The sequence below is a fragment of the Mya arenaria genome, chromosome 3, assembly GCF_026914265.1.
Source record: "Mya arenaria isolate MELC-2E11 chromosome 3, ASM2691426v1".
Classification (NCBI taxonomy): domain Eukaryota; kingdom Metazoa; phylum Mollusca; class Bivalvia; order Myida; family Myidae; genus Mya; species Mya arenaria.
In genome coordinates this window covers 66,749,591-66,766,940 of record NC_069124.1, presented here as the reverse complement: position 1 = coordinate 66,766,940, position 17,350 = coordinate 66,749,591, and positions in this window count along the sequence as shown.

The following is a 17,350-nucleotide window of genomic DNA, read 5'->3' as shown; positions in this document are numbered from 1 at the left end:
TACGAAAGTCAAATGATATTGTACTAACTTTGATGAATTACAATAGAACTATTTTCAGTGCACCCTTTATATGTCAATAATAGAAGTCGCTCACTCTATAGTATAGTAGTAATGGCGATACAGTTATATGTAAATATAACACAAAAAACTTCAAAGTAAAATGTTCTGTTCTGTTCTAATGGAACTCTTCTTTCATTACTAGTCTAATAGTCAATCAGTTGTCATACATATGTAGACCATTCGTGTTGTTGTTTTTCTTTACATAGTGCCAGCACGAATTTGTTGAAAGACCACCCGGCAAGAAGTCCAAACATGCTGTTGTATGGTGGTCATTAAAACAAACACAAACATCTTTTTACATCAGAAAAAAAAGAATCCCCTTACCTTCAAAAAGCTTGACAAAAATCCAAGATATCTATTTTGAACTTATTATTGAATATTATGTTTATGTAACCCTGACTAATTGAATTGATATACGGCGTTCTAGGTCGTTAAAAAGAGCGATATTTTTGGAAACCTTTAACGAAAGTTATTTTTCAAGTATCATTTTTCTTTAATAAGTGTAAAGAAAGATTACAAAAGGCAATTATACGTATTATGAAGTTTCTCAAATATAGACCCATCTCTATAATTGAATTGGGCAAGGTATTTTGAGGCGCTCTATTCTCTTGTCAGGTTAACTTAACGACAATTAAAACGAATAACAATACCCCTGCATTCGAATACTTGTAAGCACAAATTAGACATAGGAATTATTGTTGTCAATTACGGGCTTATTAGTTATTGAGATATTTGTTATTAGGAGCCAACAAAAGCCTACATACCACACTCACGCGCCAGTATCCAAAGAAATAATTCCACATCATTTACTTTCCCATCAGACTTCATAAAACAAAAGTCTTGCACATACACTGCAACATAAATAACAGCCAGGTATTTGTGAAATCCTCAAACATGATATGTCGTGATTAAACCAATTTAAATCAATGAACAAACCGCCGGTAAGGGTGATTTCTAACACTTTCAAATTAATATTATTCCTAAATCGTGCTCATAAATTAAACCAAGACATGCGAACAGATTTGGGTTTATTGAAAACTGATAAAAATAGTTTTGTCACAAAACATATTTTAATAACAGTGAAATTAAACGATATGGTAAAGACGACAGAATGTCAATTCAAAAATGACATTTTCACTTAATTAGTTTTCTTATTAGTAAAATATTTGAAATATCCTTGAACTTTCAGGAAAGCTTCCACTGATTGCTACGTGTAATCGTCTTATAAAATAAATTGTACTTTCAATCGAAGCCATATTTTTCGTCATAAAGCATGATTTATGAACGTATAAAAGGCCGCATAGACTGAATAGTTACACTTACAAAACCACACAAAACAACACTAAACATATTTGTTATTCAAACAAACTAAAACTATAAGATTAAAAAATGACGAAATACCTTAATAATCTACCCCGTATGCGGTTAAATAAATCATCAATCCAAAATATATACAAATGTTTTCGTTGTTGGTGAAGCCCGAGTTTCTCTACATAACACTATTTATATATAATTCGATATGTAAACACGCTGTTTTTTATGACATAGCAACACAAATAATGGGAATATCGCAGTTACGGTCTCCAAACATTTCTTCAAAACCAAAATATTTTTTTCAGTTAATTATTACATCAAATTTCAACAAGTTGACTAACACTATTCTATATCCTTATAAAACATATTATTTTACATGTTTCACTGTCATAATATACCTTTTGTTAAGCTGATGCACCACTGATATTGAAATAAAGCTCTCAAATATCGACCGTTTAAAACAAATGTTAACATGACACCTCGTCTGAATAATGCGATGTCAATACCCACTCACGTTTTTTAAATCGCTTTTCAGCATCCTCCAGGTTGATATCAATTTACAATCTAAAGTGTAACCCCAAGCAACCTATACAAGTTACGCGCGACGCGGAGCCTTCATTTAATTGCAATATAGTTCGTACCATTTGACTCTGAAGGCAATGGATACATCATGGTAATACACAAATATTATAATGTACAGCTAAATAAAATCAAACGTTATTATCTCATAAAGTATGATTTAAGAAGTCAAGAGATTTCTCGTATCAGTATCGGTGTACCATACGGCTGTTGTACTACGTGCGCGGGGGGGGGGGGGGCGTCTTCTTATGATGGTTGGTCACTTATGCCGAATCATTTAGGATTTTAACCACGATGGCAGTTAATGGCCGGCCAAGAACCACTTCCACCAGTAAGGCCTATATAGCAAAACTGATGAATGTTCTACGACATGGGTGTGCTACACGAAACGCCGTAATGTTATTGTGGCCCCTAATTCGAAATTATTTCCCATAATGAATGTTAAGTCACACGACTATTATCATTTGTAAGGCTTATATAGTAAAACTGGCGATGTTTTGAAGTACATAGCGACCTTGACCATAAAGGTAAAAGACCCGGCTTTATTGCGCGAGACGTAATCTTATGATGTTAACTTATTCGAAATTATTTCGCAGTCCCACCATGAATAGCAAAGTTATTGACCGAACAAAAATCACAATCATTGTGGTGCAAGGGTATATTTACGAAACAATAGAGCCCAAGAGCGAACACCAAAGGCCTAAAAATGGGTTCAAAGGCCGGGACCTCGTGCTGGGTGCCACAGGACGGGTGCCCGTGTTGGATGCAACAGGACGGGTCCTCGTGATGAGACCCACAGGACGGGTCCCCGTGTTGGGTGCCACAGGACGGGTCCCCGTGATGGTCCCACAGGACGGGTCCCCGTGATGAGACCCAGAGGACGGGTCTCCGTATTGGGTGCCACAGGACGGGTCCCCGTGATGGTCCCACAGGACGGGTCCCCGTGTTGGGTGCCACAGGACTGGTCCCCGTGCTGGGTGCCACAGGACGGGTCCCCGTGTTGGGTGCCACAGGACGGATCCCCGTGTTGGGCGCCACAGTATGCGATGTCAGACCAAAACTACTCCCCCCTTTTTCGCTACACCAATGAAAAGTTACGGCTCTGTGAACATTCGACTTCCACGGTTAGTACATTTAATGAAGGCTATTGGACCATGGCTCGTTGATGTGATTCTGCTATGCATATTATAAAAAAATAATTACATCTTAATATGCACGTTATTTGCGTTGCCTACTCCAGAATATGTCTGTCTTTTTACATTGTTTCCATACAGAAGGTTTTGATAACTATATCTAGGATTTATTTACACAAAGACAGGGACAACAGAAGGTTGTGCGTCAGCAAACAGGGAAATATTTTAAGTGACAATGAGAAGGCGATAATCACATACCTTTTATTTTTGCAATAGTATTCATTACAGATGGGCTGTCTTTCATAGTTTTTATGCATTCACTTAAACACCTATCAACATTCTTGTGCAACGCTTTACAGACAAGTTTCCAATGCAGTTCCATAAAACAGCCATTTTAAGAGTATTCGCAGCCCACCTTGAGAGGACCTATGACCATCGAACGTCCGTATCCAGGATTGCAGTCGTGCAGTTTCTAGGCATTTCTCGTCAATTACGGAAATTTCGTCTGACAACATAAGCCTGGGTATTACTGTGCATTGTGCTATTAACAAAACAAAGATAAAGAAAGTAAACAGGGTCAAATATGTTCTCTAATTTTGTAGTGGCAAATGTTTAATTACGCTTCATAAAATTTATCATACCCGTGATAGTGTTTTACCGGGTAAATGTTTGTGACCTCTCTGTGTGTTCAAGACAAAATCCGCAAACAGTGAGTCCAATATCTTATAAATCCATCATGTGACAATGCAGTATTGCCATGTGATGCATACATATCTCAAGCGAATTTAGACGGGGGCACACGGCGCCCGCCCCTCTAAAACTGTTCAAAGTTTATTTTTTAAGTCAATATCCGAGAAACAATATCAAAAGATTGCACTTGGATGCATTTTTTTTCGGCGAAAATGGCTCATTTTTTCTTGCCGATGATCTTACTCAATTAACTCATTAAACCCGGTATTTTTCGTCATTTTTGAAAGGGGGTGTACTGCCTTAGTTGCGCTCCCAAACGCAAATTCCTAAATTCGGCCCTGCATATATTTGCCATGCATGTCAACGATTATTTAAGAAGGGCAAATATGGAAGTAAAAGGTGGATGGGAATGAAATATTTTAATACATTTCATCAGAAGCACAATTATCAGCAAATAGAACAATGTTCATATTCATAACCGATTATTTGAAAAAGACTAGATTACTTTTTAAAAAGTTGATTTACCCTTCGATCATGATTGTTTATGTTAATTATTATCATTTTGAATGCGGACATGTTTACATCTCTGACCCCAGTGTGTCCAAGGCAAAAACAGCATTTATAAAGGTTTCATCATATTCTAATGTACAAGCAATTAATGTCGAAGTCAATATTATGTTAATCGAAGGAAAATGTGACATTGGTCATAAACATAAATGAGAGTCCATCAGCTGCTCAACCTGCATCGTAATTAGCAGCAAATAGAACAATAAGCATATTCATAACTACATCACAGCACCAAAGACCATCGCAATTATTTGAAGGAATGTAGACTAGATTAATATTTACATAATGATCATTGGGACTCCTAATAATGACTCCTTGTCGATGAAAGTCAATAATAACGATCACTTTTATACAAATTGTTTACAACCTTTCAAGAAGATTTTGAATGACATAATTATACATTTTCAAGTATTCAGTTTACTTGAATGTCTATAATAATTTTGTGTGGCATGCCTTTGAGAAATCTTACAAAAGGAAAGAAAGAAATATTACTAATATACCTTAATTATGTAAGCATAAAAAATGTTTGGTGGAGGCATATAGCCCTTTAAAACACAAACTATATAATTTTGAGTGAACATTGGTACGAGTTTTTAACGTGAATGGTAAATGATTGTCTGCTTATTAAAACTGCACTGTCCTGGACGGCTATGTTTTATGGAGCGGAGATTCAATGCGCTGTGGGACGGCATTTACTAGTTAAAATGAACGCAACTTGAATGGTAATACCTAAACCTGAATGCAATACAGACAAATTACAATTTAATTGCATTCAATTTGTGAAGCCAATCTTAAGAAGGGCAAAACCTGTTATGAAGCACAGACTTGCCATTTCCGCACAAAGGCGTTACATTCTGGCGAAGAGAAGATACCCTTTGTATTCCTTGTTCCTCAATTATCAATGAATATTATTTGAAATGATAAAAAAAGAAGAAAAAAACATCATAAACTAGACATGGCAATAATTTACTGCTGACGAAAACCGTAAATAAGCCGCCATCGATTGTGAATGAATTAGAAATTCGTAGTTCATTTATTAAAACACATTTTTAGCATTAACATAATCTATGAAGATGATTGGATGAATTATTTCGCAGGGGTGATCTTTCACGATTGCTCAAAACCCTTATGAAATATTACCATTTAACGCTTATGTTTAGCGTCATGTTCCTCAAAATATACAATACATTAATGAACTAATAAATCAGGATCTACATTTCACATTTTATTAATTTGACAGGTGTTATATCATTGGACTATTTATCTATAAAATGTACTAATTTAGGAATGCATTATCACATGCTTCTCGATAAAAACTAATATCTCGAATTACTGAAATATAGAATACATTAAAAATGCATTAGCGGTGCATTTGTTTATTAGACCGCAATACGGTATTTGTCGAAAAAAAGTTGCAAAAAGTGCAAAAATAAAATGAAAGATTGCAATGAAGAGCAATGGTTGCAATTTTCGGTATAAATGCTGATACTCCAGTGAAGGAACAGTGAGATAAGCAAAAACTTAAAGATGTACTCTTACTCCCAAATAAAATTTACCACAATTAATAATATTGTTTTAATATTTCAAAAAAGGATGAATATATTTCGAAAACAATTGTTCATATGAAGGATGCCAATTTAATTTGAAAGAAATGTGCATAAAACATGGTATTTCTACCTTAGGAGACTATAGTAGATCACAGTAAATCGTTTAGCACTCACCAATCATTTTATGATTTTTTCGCTTCCTGATATTAAATACACGATTAGGATCTTGTTATCAGTAATTAATAGTTTCCATAAATACTTTATTTAGTAAGTAGTCAAAGGTTTATCAGTCAAAATCGATGTTTGATATACATGTGTATGCATTGAATTTGAATAAGAGTGTCACTTTAACAAACACGAACATTTCAGTTATTCAAGTGCTTCAATATTGTGATGGCTGTGTTTCACATGATGTCGTTGAACCTGAAATCTTGAACTGAAATATCACTGTCACTTCATGAAACGTTCTAAGTGCTGGCCATTTAGCCATGTTTCTTTGTCTAAATTAGCTCTTTACTGAACCACAATTCGTCCGTACTGTCCACACAGTCTACTTGAAATCAATTTACCCTGCCAAACATTCACAGAAACAATGAATTCATAAGCGGAATTGAAATGCGATATTATATCAATTTATATCAATATAGTTTCATTGATTACAGTTTAACGAGTCCTCGAAACAACGCTTTGTTGATGTTTTCTGTCATTTTTTATCGATTATATTATTTACAATTTCCATTGACCCATAAATCATGTTTTATACTAAATAAGTTGAATATTTGAGAATCATAAAAACACACTTTCGAATAAGGCAACACAATATAAACGGACCAGTCAAAAGTTGTTTTATTGCACTGTTTCTGTTTCTTTCTAAACAAACCATTCAAACTGTTCAAATAAGGCAACAGCATAATTTATACACAAACCAAGATGTACGAATTAGGCAACAACATATACACAAACTAGTCAAAATGTTCAAATAAGGCAACAAAATATAAACAGACCAGTCGAAATATTGGAACAATGCATCAAAATGTTCGTAAAAGGCAACTACATAGTAACAGACCAGTCAAAATTGTCGAATAAGGCAACATCATAGTAACGGACCGGTCAAAATGTTCGAATGAGTCAAAAGCATAGTAACGGTCCAGTCAAAATGATCGGTCAAAATGTTCGAATAAGGCAACAGCATAGTAACAGACCTGTCAAAATGATCGGTCAAAATGTTCGAATAAGGCAACAGCATAGTAACGGACCAGTCAAAATGATCGGTCAAAATGTTCGAATAAGGCAACAGCATAGTAACGGGCCAGTCAAAATGTTCGAATAAGGCAACAGCATAGTAACGGTCCAGTCAAAATGATCGGTCAAAATGTTCGAATAAGGCAACAGCATAGTAACGGACCAGTCAATATAACCGGTCAAAATGTTCGAATGAGGCAACAACATAGTAACGGACCAGTCAATAAAACCGGTCAAAATGTTCGAATGAGGCAACAGCATAGTAACGGTCCAGTCAAAATGATCGGTCAAAATGTTCGAATAAGGCAACAGCATAGTAACAGACCTGTCAAATGTTCGAATAAGGCAACAGCATAGTAACGGACCAGTCAAAATGATCGGTCAAAATGTTCGAATGAGGCAAAAACAGTAACAGACCTGTCAAAATGTTCGAAAAAAGCAAAAACATAGTAACAAACCGGTTAAAATGTTCGCATAAGGCAACCGCATAGTAACGGACCGGTCAAAATGTTAGAATAAGGCAACAGCATAGTAACAGACGGTCAAAATGTTCGAATCAGGCAACAGCATAGTAACGGACCAGTCAATATGACCAGTCAAAATGTTCGAATAAGGCAACAACATAGTAACGGACCAGTCAAAATGACCTGTCAAAATGTTCGAATCAGGCAACAGCATAGTAACGGACCAGTCAATATAACCGGTCAAAATGTTCGAATAAGGCAACAACATAGTAACGGACCAGTCAAAATGACCTGTCAAAATGTTCGAATAAAAACAACATAGTAACATACCTGGCAAATATTCGAATGAGGCAGAAACATAGTAACAAACCGGTCAAAATGTTCGCATAAGGCAACAGCATAGTAACGGACCGGTCAAAATGTTCGAATCAGGCAACAGCATAGTAACAGACCGGTCAAAATGTTCGAATCAGGCAACAGCATAGTAACGGACCAGTCAATATAACAGGTCAAAATGTTCGAATAAGGCAACAACATAGTAACGGACCAGTCAATATAACCGGTCAAAATGTTTGAATAAGGCAACAACATAGTAACGGACCAGTCAAAATGACCTGTCAAAATGTTCGAATAAGGCAACAGCATAGTAACGGACCAGTCAATATAACCGGTCAAAATGTTCGAATCAGGCAACAGCATAGTAAAGGACCAGTCAATATGACCGGTCAAAATGTTCGAATAAGGCAACAACATAGTAACGGACCAGTCAAAATGTTCGAAAAAGGCAACAACATAGTAACGGACCAGTCAATATGACCAGTCAAAATGTTCGAATCAGGCAACAGCATAGTAACGGACCAGTCAATATGACCAGTCAAAATGTTCGAATAAGGCAACAACATAGTAAAGGACCAGTCAATATGACCGGTCAAAATATTCGAATAAGGCAACAACATAGTAAAGGACCAGTCAATATGACCTGTCAAAATGTTCGAATACGGAAACAACATAGTAACAGACCTGTCAAAATGTTCGAATTAGGCAAAAACATAGTACATGTAACAGACTAGTCAATATGTTCGAATAAGGAAAATACATAGTAACAGACCAAGCAAAATGTTTGCATTAGGCAACAAACACCATATTAACAAACAAACGATATTAATTTTGTTCCGTGTCTTAGCTTCCTGACCTCAGATTGCCTTGAAACTTTTACCAAATATTAAAAAAAATATTCGAACAAATGTGACGCTTGTTCTATTAAAAAGAAAACATATTTTATATCATTTATGAATAATCCATTATAAACATAGTATACCTAGCATTCTTGAAACGATCTTGATTCATTTATTTCAGCACAAATGGAGCAAAAGTCAAAACATATTAAATTAAATGAAACACACATCATTTACAAGTATGTCCTTTGATCTTCATAAATTGTTTTTCACGGACGAGAAGCAATGTTCTTATTCGCGTATTTATTCCTCGTTACTGTCATCGGAATAAGAATGAATTTCAATTTATTGTATATCATTTTGAAATGCTTCATTATAGGGTCATTATTTGTACATTTGTACAAACTATTCCCAAGATTTAACTGTCGATAGAATAAATGTTTTACATCACAAAATTGAAACAGCTTACATTTACAAACCAACTATAGGCTGTTATAGTTTGAAAAAGAATGAAATGAGCTAAAATTATATGTACAAAACACAATAAGAAATCATTGAAATCACACGAAACCATGCATGGTAAACGATAAACAAGTTTTATGCATTATTTATCCTATATGTTCCTGTTGAAAAATACTGTGCAAGTCTTAATTTGTAAATCACTGGACCATATGCTGCCTTTACACAGAGTTTCTAGTAAACTAACATTCAAGAAGACATAAAGAAATCAATTTATATCGAAAGATATTATATACAATAAATGAAGTTCCTATATACAATTAACTAACAATATGTGAACATCAAACAATTTAATATTGTACAAAAGTAGGTTTCAAAAAATCAAGGATCTTAATAGGATATTCCACGCAAATAAATATAGTTTTTCTCAAACATAATCACATATATTTATAGTTCTTCCAATGTGTATAAAAACAATTTGCCGTCAACTCATTTGTATTTTTCACTCTCTTTCTTAAATGTTCTTTCATACAATATTTTCATGTTTTTTGAAGTGTCGCGTATAAGCAGCTACGCGCCTGGTCCCTATTACCTTTAACCAGTCTTTCAGTTTTAATTCACTTTAAAATATGATGACAGTGTTTGATGTTCTTATAAAATTTATTCCCGTAAACCGCTTTATTTCGAGGATGGCAATTTAGGAAAAGTATGCCAAAGAGTAATTGTTCTTGTAATGTGCACTAGTCAAGCATGTATTACAATGCATCGATACTTTTTTTCTCAATATATTTTGACAAGGCTTTTATTTTCTATTACAGGGGGTAAAGTTGATATTAATGGGCAATAAAGTTATTGTTCTTGTAATACACATTGTCATACTGGTATCTATGTTTAAAGTTTCATTAAGTTCTTTATTTATTAATTTTCTGATTTTAAGTAAGTTTTCAAAGGGCCATACATGACACTTTCGAAAATACATAACTTGTCACGAAAGAGCGTACTTTTTTTTGAAAGCAAATATATAAAGTTGATATTTAATGGATGTAAATTTATTAAGAAAAGCGCGCACGGTCGGACGGATATAGACAGCGAGTTAAATACAGGGCACCCACATTATTTGCGAGGCCCTAAAGAATAGTTTGCATTTCCTATTATATTTCCCTTTAAATACCTGTCCAACTGTTGAACCTAGCAAATGTCTTTTGATAAAAACAGCAACAAAATACAAACATAACCCATCTGTCATGCTTTAATAATAACGGTAGTTCTCACACAATGAAAAAGACGTATTTATCTAAGGGGAAATAAAATAAAACGACAAAATGGTTCCGATGCTCCATATCGCTCACCCGAACACTTTCCGCGGTTTTAAGATAACCAAAACAAATCAAACTCGAGCATACCCACTACTCTAGTGATCGAGCATACCCACTACTCTAGAGATCGACGTCTCGAGCATACCCACTACTCTAGTGATCGACGTCTCGAGCATACCCACTACTCTAGAGATCGACGTCTCGAGCATACCCACTACTCTAGAGATCGACGTCTCGAGCATACCCACTACTCTAGAGATCGACGTCTCGAGCATACCCACTACTCTAGTGATCGACGTCTCGAGCATACCCACTACTCTAGAGATCGACGTCTCGAGCATACCCACTACTCTAGTGATCGACGTCTCGAGCATACCCACTACTCTAGTGATCGACGTCTCGAGCATACCCACTACTCTAGTGATCGTCCAGTTTTGTTCGGTGAACAGAGTATTACGGGGTGTTCGCCGAATGGGCCTTACCAGATTGCGGGGTAAAATAATCAACACGCATACCAACTAATCTGGTGACCGACCCATCCCGGCGTTCGATGTATTGAGTATGGTGTTCGCCGAATGGTCCTTACCCAAAGGCGAGGGTAAACAAGTTCAACACTTTGATCTCATACCCACTATTCTGTGAAGCGACCAATTATGTTTGATGTAAATATTCCAGGATGCTAGACACGGGGATTTATTTTAGTCGAAGGTAGTTAAATTAAAAGAGTTCAAGCATATTGGAATAGTTCAACCGAATACTTTCTTCTACTATTTATGTTTCTTCCGGTAGAAGTGATTTTCTCGCTGCTTTTCCCGTTTCTTAGACCATTCAGTAAAACATGGCTGCACATCTTGAAAACTGTGTCTGAAGTGGTTTATATGGCAATTTAAACAGTAAGTTCAAGCCCTCTGTCCAAAATTAGAGTGTTAACTGGTAGTTATAACCATGTAAAATCTTCCTGCATGTTTTATATCTCATTGAAATACTAATTTACAACCCAAAATAAGTTATTTCAAAATCATTTTTATGCGTCACGCATACGGCGGAGGGTCGCAAGGTACGCTTGCGCCAGGGAGGATTTATATGAAACTAGCGTTTCCAAGCATTTGTATGCCTGCCGTGTTTAGTATGGTTTAGCACGCCCTTTCATTATTAAGCCTCAAAAAGTTATTCATTAATAATTATGAAGTTTACATGAATTACACTGCCTAATGAATTGGCGCATTGATCCTCTCGCGGCAGTACACGGTAGTCCACCTAAATGGCCGTCAACGAGTCTTTTGCCGATTTTTTGTTTTTACTATGGCAGACTCGTGACAGGGATACATAAGAAATGTCAAAATAAAAAAAGTATCCCTGATCGCTCATTATTTTAGCTACAGGACACGGTAGATATGCGACAAGGCAAAGGTATTATTAAACACAACAAATATTTCATAGTTTTCTTGCTAGACTCTTTACAATTTTTTTCTTGAAATCTAGCCATCGCGGAGACATTCTGTCAATATTCATTTTTTTCGATGATTTTTTAACATCGGTGACGACACGAGTTCGACATCCCGCCATTGATCACCTGCCCTTTACAACAAGAGCGACTTCGACATTCTTTTCATAAAATATTCAGTTGAAAGTATGTTTATTTAGTAGCTGACAAAGTGTGGTGAAACTTAGTTACTTTAAACAGACCGTACAATGGTAGTGTTTACTTTCCATTATTGACATGTCATAGAGTTGGTTAAACTGTTCAAATACTCATGTAAGAGGGTGTCAGGATCATTGTCTACGCATTCAAAGCAAGTTCACAAAGTATCGAAAACAAACAATATTTACTTTTTTGTATTATGAATATGTATTTAGGCATTATTATTTATAAATATCCGAAGTATTTCAAATTCGTGTTTGATATAGTATTTACCAACGCCAACTCTTTGTCAGGAAAATGCATTCAAGTAGATACAAACTCAAGCAATGTACTTTATGGCACAAATTGAAAATGTTTGAAATAAACGCGCTACATCGGCAAGTTAAATGCAGTTTATGGACGGGTTTTAACCAGTACATTAGTATACTATGTTTGATGACAGAAGTTGTTTAACTGCAGTTTTGAATGGTTTACGAATGTTAAAAAATTAAGCCCCATCGCATTAGGGGCAAAGAAACATTTTCCGAGAAAATACTCCCTGAGATCAGTGACTGAAATATGTAGAAATATGTCAAAAGGACACCGACACTTTTGGTGTGACACTGAATTTAGGCCCATTTGAGCCCTAAAATACAACCTACATTTTCAGCTAATGAATTGCAGATAAGAAATCATGAAAAACTAGGCTTACTTATCAAGAATTTCACTTTTCGCGGGTGTTTAAAGGTCCACCTATTGACACTTATTCATACACATTCCATATGTCAGGTTTTGAGTTTCAATAAGGTTGTATTGTAAGTCAGTAAGATGACCTGAATTAAAATCTTAATCCTTAAGAAGGGAGCGTTCGCGAAGCTCACTAACACCATTCGTAATCATTAAGATTTTACTTCATTGTCATCTAATGCATAGCCATTGTTAGACCGATTGAAAGAGCATATAAAACATCGTTCCATGTTGACCAATATTCCTATAGTGTCTAGTTATAAACAAGAGATGTTTGTCAAACATTATGCCCCCTGAGCGCCAAGTTGCCAGAAATATTTGGACAATTGAATGAAATATGCATGGACTGAAATGACAGCTGATTTGTCATTGGATGCATATGAGGCAGGTCATCTACTGGTCATACCTAATCTTCATGTCAAGTTTGATGACCATAGGTCCGGGAATTGTTGAGTTATCACTCGGACAAGCTTTGGTCTTCCAACAGACCGACCGACATGTGCAAAGCAATTATATAACCCCTCTGCTTCGAAGGGGGGCATAATTAAACTAGATGTTCACTGAAAACTGATACTTCAACTCATGCATTTAGTGACATATAAATTTCTACTGTCTACTATATAAGAAAATAAAATATGGACAATCAGAAAACCTTTTTTCAGCTTACAGTCACACTGACCTTGACCTTTGACCCACTGACCTCAAAATCAATAGGGTTCATCTGCTGGTCATGACCAATAAGCCTACCTAGTATGAGGTCCCTGGGTCAAAGCGTTCTCAAGTTATTGATCGGAAACCGTTTTTCATGTTAAGGTCACACTGACCTTGACCTTTGACCTCAAAATCAATAGGGTTCATCTGCTGGTCATGACCAATACACCTACCAAGTATGAGGTTCCTGGGTCAAAGCGTTCTCAAGTTATTGATCGGAAACCGTTTTTCATGTAAAGGTCACACTGACCTTGACCTTTGACCCACTGACCTCAAAATCAATAGGGTTCATCTGCTGGTCATGACCAATAAGCCTACCTAGTATGAGGTCCCTGGGTCAAAGCGTTCTCAAGTTATTGATCGGAAACCGTTTTTCATGTTAAGGTCACACTGACCTTGACCTTTGACCCACTGACCTCAAAATCAATAGGGTTCATCTGCTGGTCATGACCAATACACCTACCAAGTATGAGGTTCCTGGGTCAAAGCGTTCTCAAGTTATTGATCGGAAACCGTTTTTCATGTAAAGGTCACACTGACCTTGACCTTTGACCCACTGACCTCAAAATCAATAGGGTTCATCTGCTGGTGATGACCAATACACATACCAAGTATGAGGTCCCTCGGTCAAAGCGTTCTCAAGTTATTGATCGGAAACCATTTGGTATTCCGACCGACCGACCGACAGACAGACAGACCGACCGACCGACCGACATGTGCAAAACAATATACCCCACTTTTTTCAAAAGGGGGCATAACTACCGTATTTGTAGATCCGTTTACTAAGTCAAGGTGCATTACTATTGCTAGATCGGAGTGAATTATGCACAGGTTGCGATTCTTTGTCCAGTTAAAAGTCCTGTTTCGAGTATTCGCACTTGTTATATATGCCTCATTTATACATTATAGCGCTTGTTGAATAATGTATAGTTATTACTTTTGCCTGTTGCATTCGCATTAGCATATAGTTAACTATATGCCGAATGTCATTTTGTGTAATGGTATCCAGCTGATGGATTACGAAATGAGTTGACCGTCAACTAATATGTCAGCTGAAAATCCAATGGTTACCCATATATTCGGTATGCAATCTCGGTAGCCGAAAGAACTTCGAAGAACCTGGAAAAATATGTTATTCAAGCTGCGCCTCAATTGGTTATTGCTCAGAATGTCATTATATTAAATGGGAGACTTCAACTGTGATCACTACATTAAGTATATTTACCACAAATGGGTCCATCTCTTCCATATACATGCAACAAACAACAGTTCGAGTCTGAACCATTTCGCTTTGACTTAGAAGTGAATACAATAACAATGTAATACTACCAAGTTTGGTCTATTTATGTCAAACCTACCTAAAATTATTCAATACATATGGTGACTTTGATGCTGCCCTCCCACCACCTGAAAAATGACTCGAAGTAATTCAAATAACTTTATTTCCCATTATGAAAATGTGGTAAAGAATAAACAAATATGCCTTTGAAAAGAAATTAAAATAAAATAAAAAAAATAATAATAAAAAATTCAAGGGCCTTATAGTATAGCCCTTCTTGTTTTCCCTTAGTAAAAAACTGGTTAAGAATGTAAAAATGTGCCTGTCAAAAGAAAAAAAAATATTCAAGGGACATAATTTGTATTTAGGGTTAAAATGGAGTTATGTTTCTTGTTGTAAGATGGTCGTAAATAATTTTGAATTTTATGTAGTGCATTGAATGAAAGGTATAGAAGTTTTTTTTATTAAAATCCCAACTTAACCTAACTTTTTCTTGTCTAAAACTTTAACCGAAGTCAATCAGGGGCCATAACTTGTATTAAGGATATGGAGTTATGTAACCTCATTGGGTGATGGTCCTGAACAATTGTGTCAAGTATTAAGTCAATTGAATGAAGGGTATAGAAGTTATTAATAAATATCCCAACCTGCACTAATACTTTAACCCGAGTTCCATAGTCAATCGGGGGCCATAATTTGTATAAAAGATAATATGGAGTTATCTAACATCATTATGTGATGGCTCTGAACAACTGTGTGAAGTATTAAGTCAATTGATTGAATGGTATTGGAGTTTTAAGTGAAAATCCAAACTTGCCCTAAAACTTTAACCTGCCCTAAAACGTTAACCTAAGTCAATCAGGGGCCATAACTTGTATTAAGGATAATATGGAGTTATGTAACCTCATTGTGTGATGGTCCTGAACAACTGTTTGAAGTATTAAGTCAATTGAATAAAGGGTATAGAAGTTATATATAAATATCCCAACCTGCCCAAAACTTTAACCCAAGTTTCAGTCAATCAGGGGCCATAATCTGTGTAAAGAATAATATGGAGTTATCTAACCTCATCATGTGATGGCCCTGAACAACTGTGTGAAGTATTAACTCAATTGAATGAAAGGTATTAACTTATAAGTGAAAATCCCAACATGCCTAAAACTTTAACCGGATGCCGACGCTGGGGCGAGTAGTATAGCCCACCTGTTCTTCGAATAGTCGAGCTAAAAACGTCAGAAAAAGGCAGTCAAAAAGCTTGGTACAACAAATGCAAATGTCCCCGAACTGTCCAAGTGTGCGAAAAATAGACCCAAACTAGAAACTAAATATTTCCATACTTTATTGGTATACATGTTGTATTTCTTGATGACAGCCTGGTTGCAGGGTCTGCATTTCACTGCAATTTGCCAAAATCCAACTGAAAAAGAGGCCCTGCAAAACATGCTGAGGCATCAGATTTCACACAATAATAATAGGAAATGGTAGATGTTTCTTTAGAGACGTGACAACAAATAAAAGTATGTCCTCCCTGCTTTAAATGTTTGGACCCACATCTAACAAAAACATTAAAGGTGCTACTAAAGAAGGATACTTTGTTAAACTGTTGAGAGATCAGGTAATTAACATGTTAATGACACTTAACTTTAGCGATAGTATCTAGTGATGGGATATCGGTTGGAGAACTGCAACTGATTATCGGTTGGAATCGGTTAGCAAACCGATGCGATATATCGGAAAAATAATCGGTTAAATGTTATTTATTTTCATAATTTTCTATTCAGATATTTATGTCTTAAAAGTGACTGTTTTACTTAAATTCTGATGATCTTTTGAAAAAGTAAAGAACTTAAATTACAATCTGGTGTATACATAGCTGGCATTTGTGAGAACTGACTGGTATTATAGTGGTATATACCTCTGTAACAATGTACATATCTAGCATACAGCAAGGAAGTACAAATATTTAGTTTCTCTGGATGATAAAACTGTGATTGTCTGGAAGAAAATAGTCATTTTTTGGTAATATTATTGTAATGGTTACGTTAGTGATAAGTTGCACCATGTTCCTACTGCTTGTTGCTAGGCAGACATTATAATATTACTACCAAAAAATTACTATTTGATTTTAAGAGAAGCTAGAATGAATCAACTGACATCTTTTAGAAATGACACATTTCTTTTAATTTATTAGGAATTCAGTAACATAACATCTACAGCTTAAACTACTAAAACTAGAACTTTGAAACAGACTAAAAGTAAATATCTCTGTACAAATGCAACAAACTGAATTGTTTGGCAAAATACAAAACATTTCAAGCTTGGCAAACTACTTCAAAGTAATTAACACATTTTCACTTAACTTGCAAAACTTAGAAACATTACAATACTTAAGTGGTACAAAGTAACACTTTGTTTATTGTTTATGTTTACATTCTTTATTGTTTAT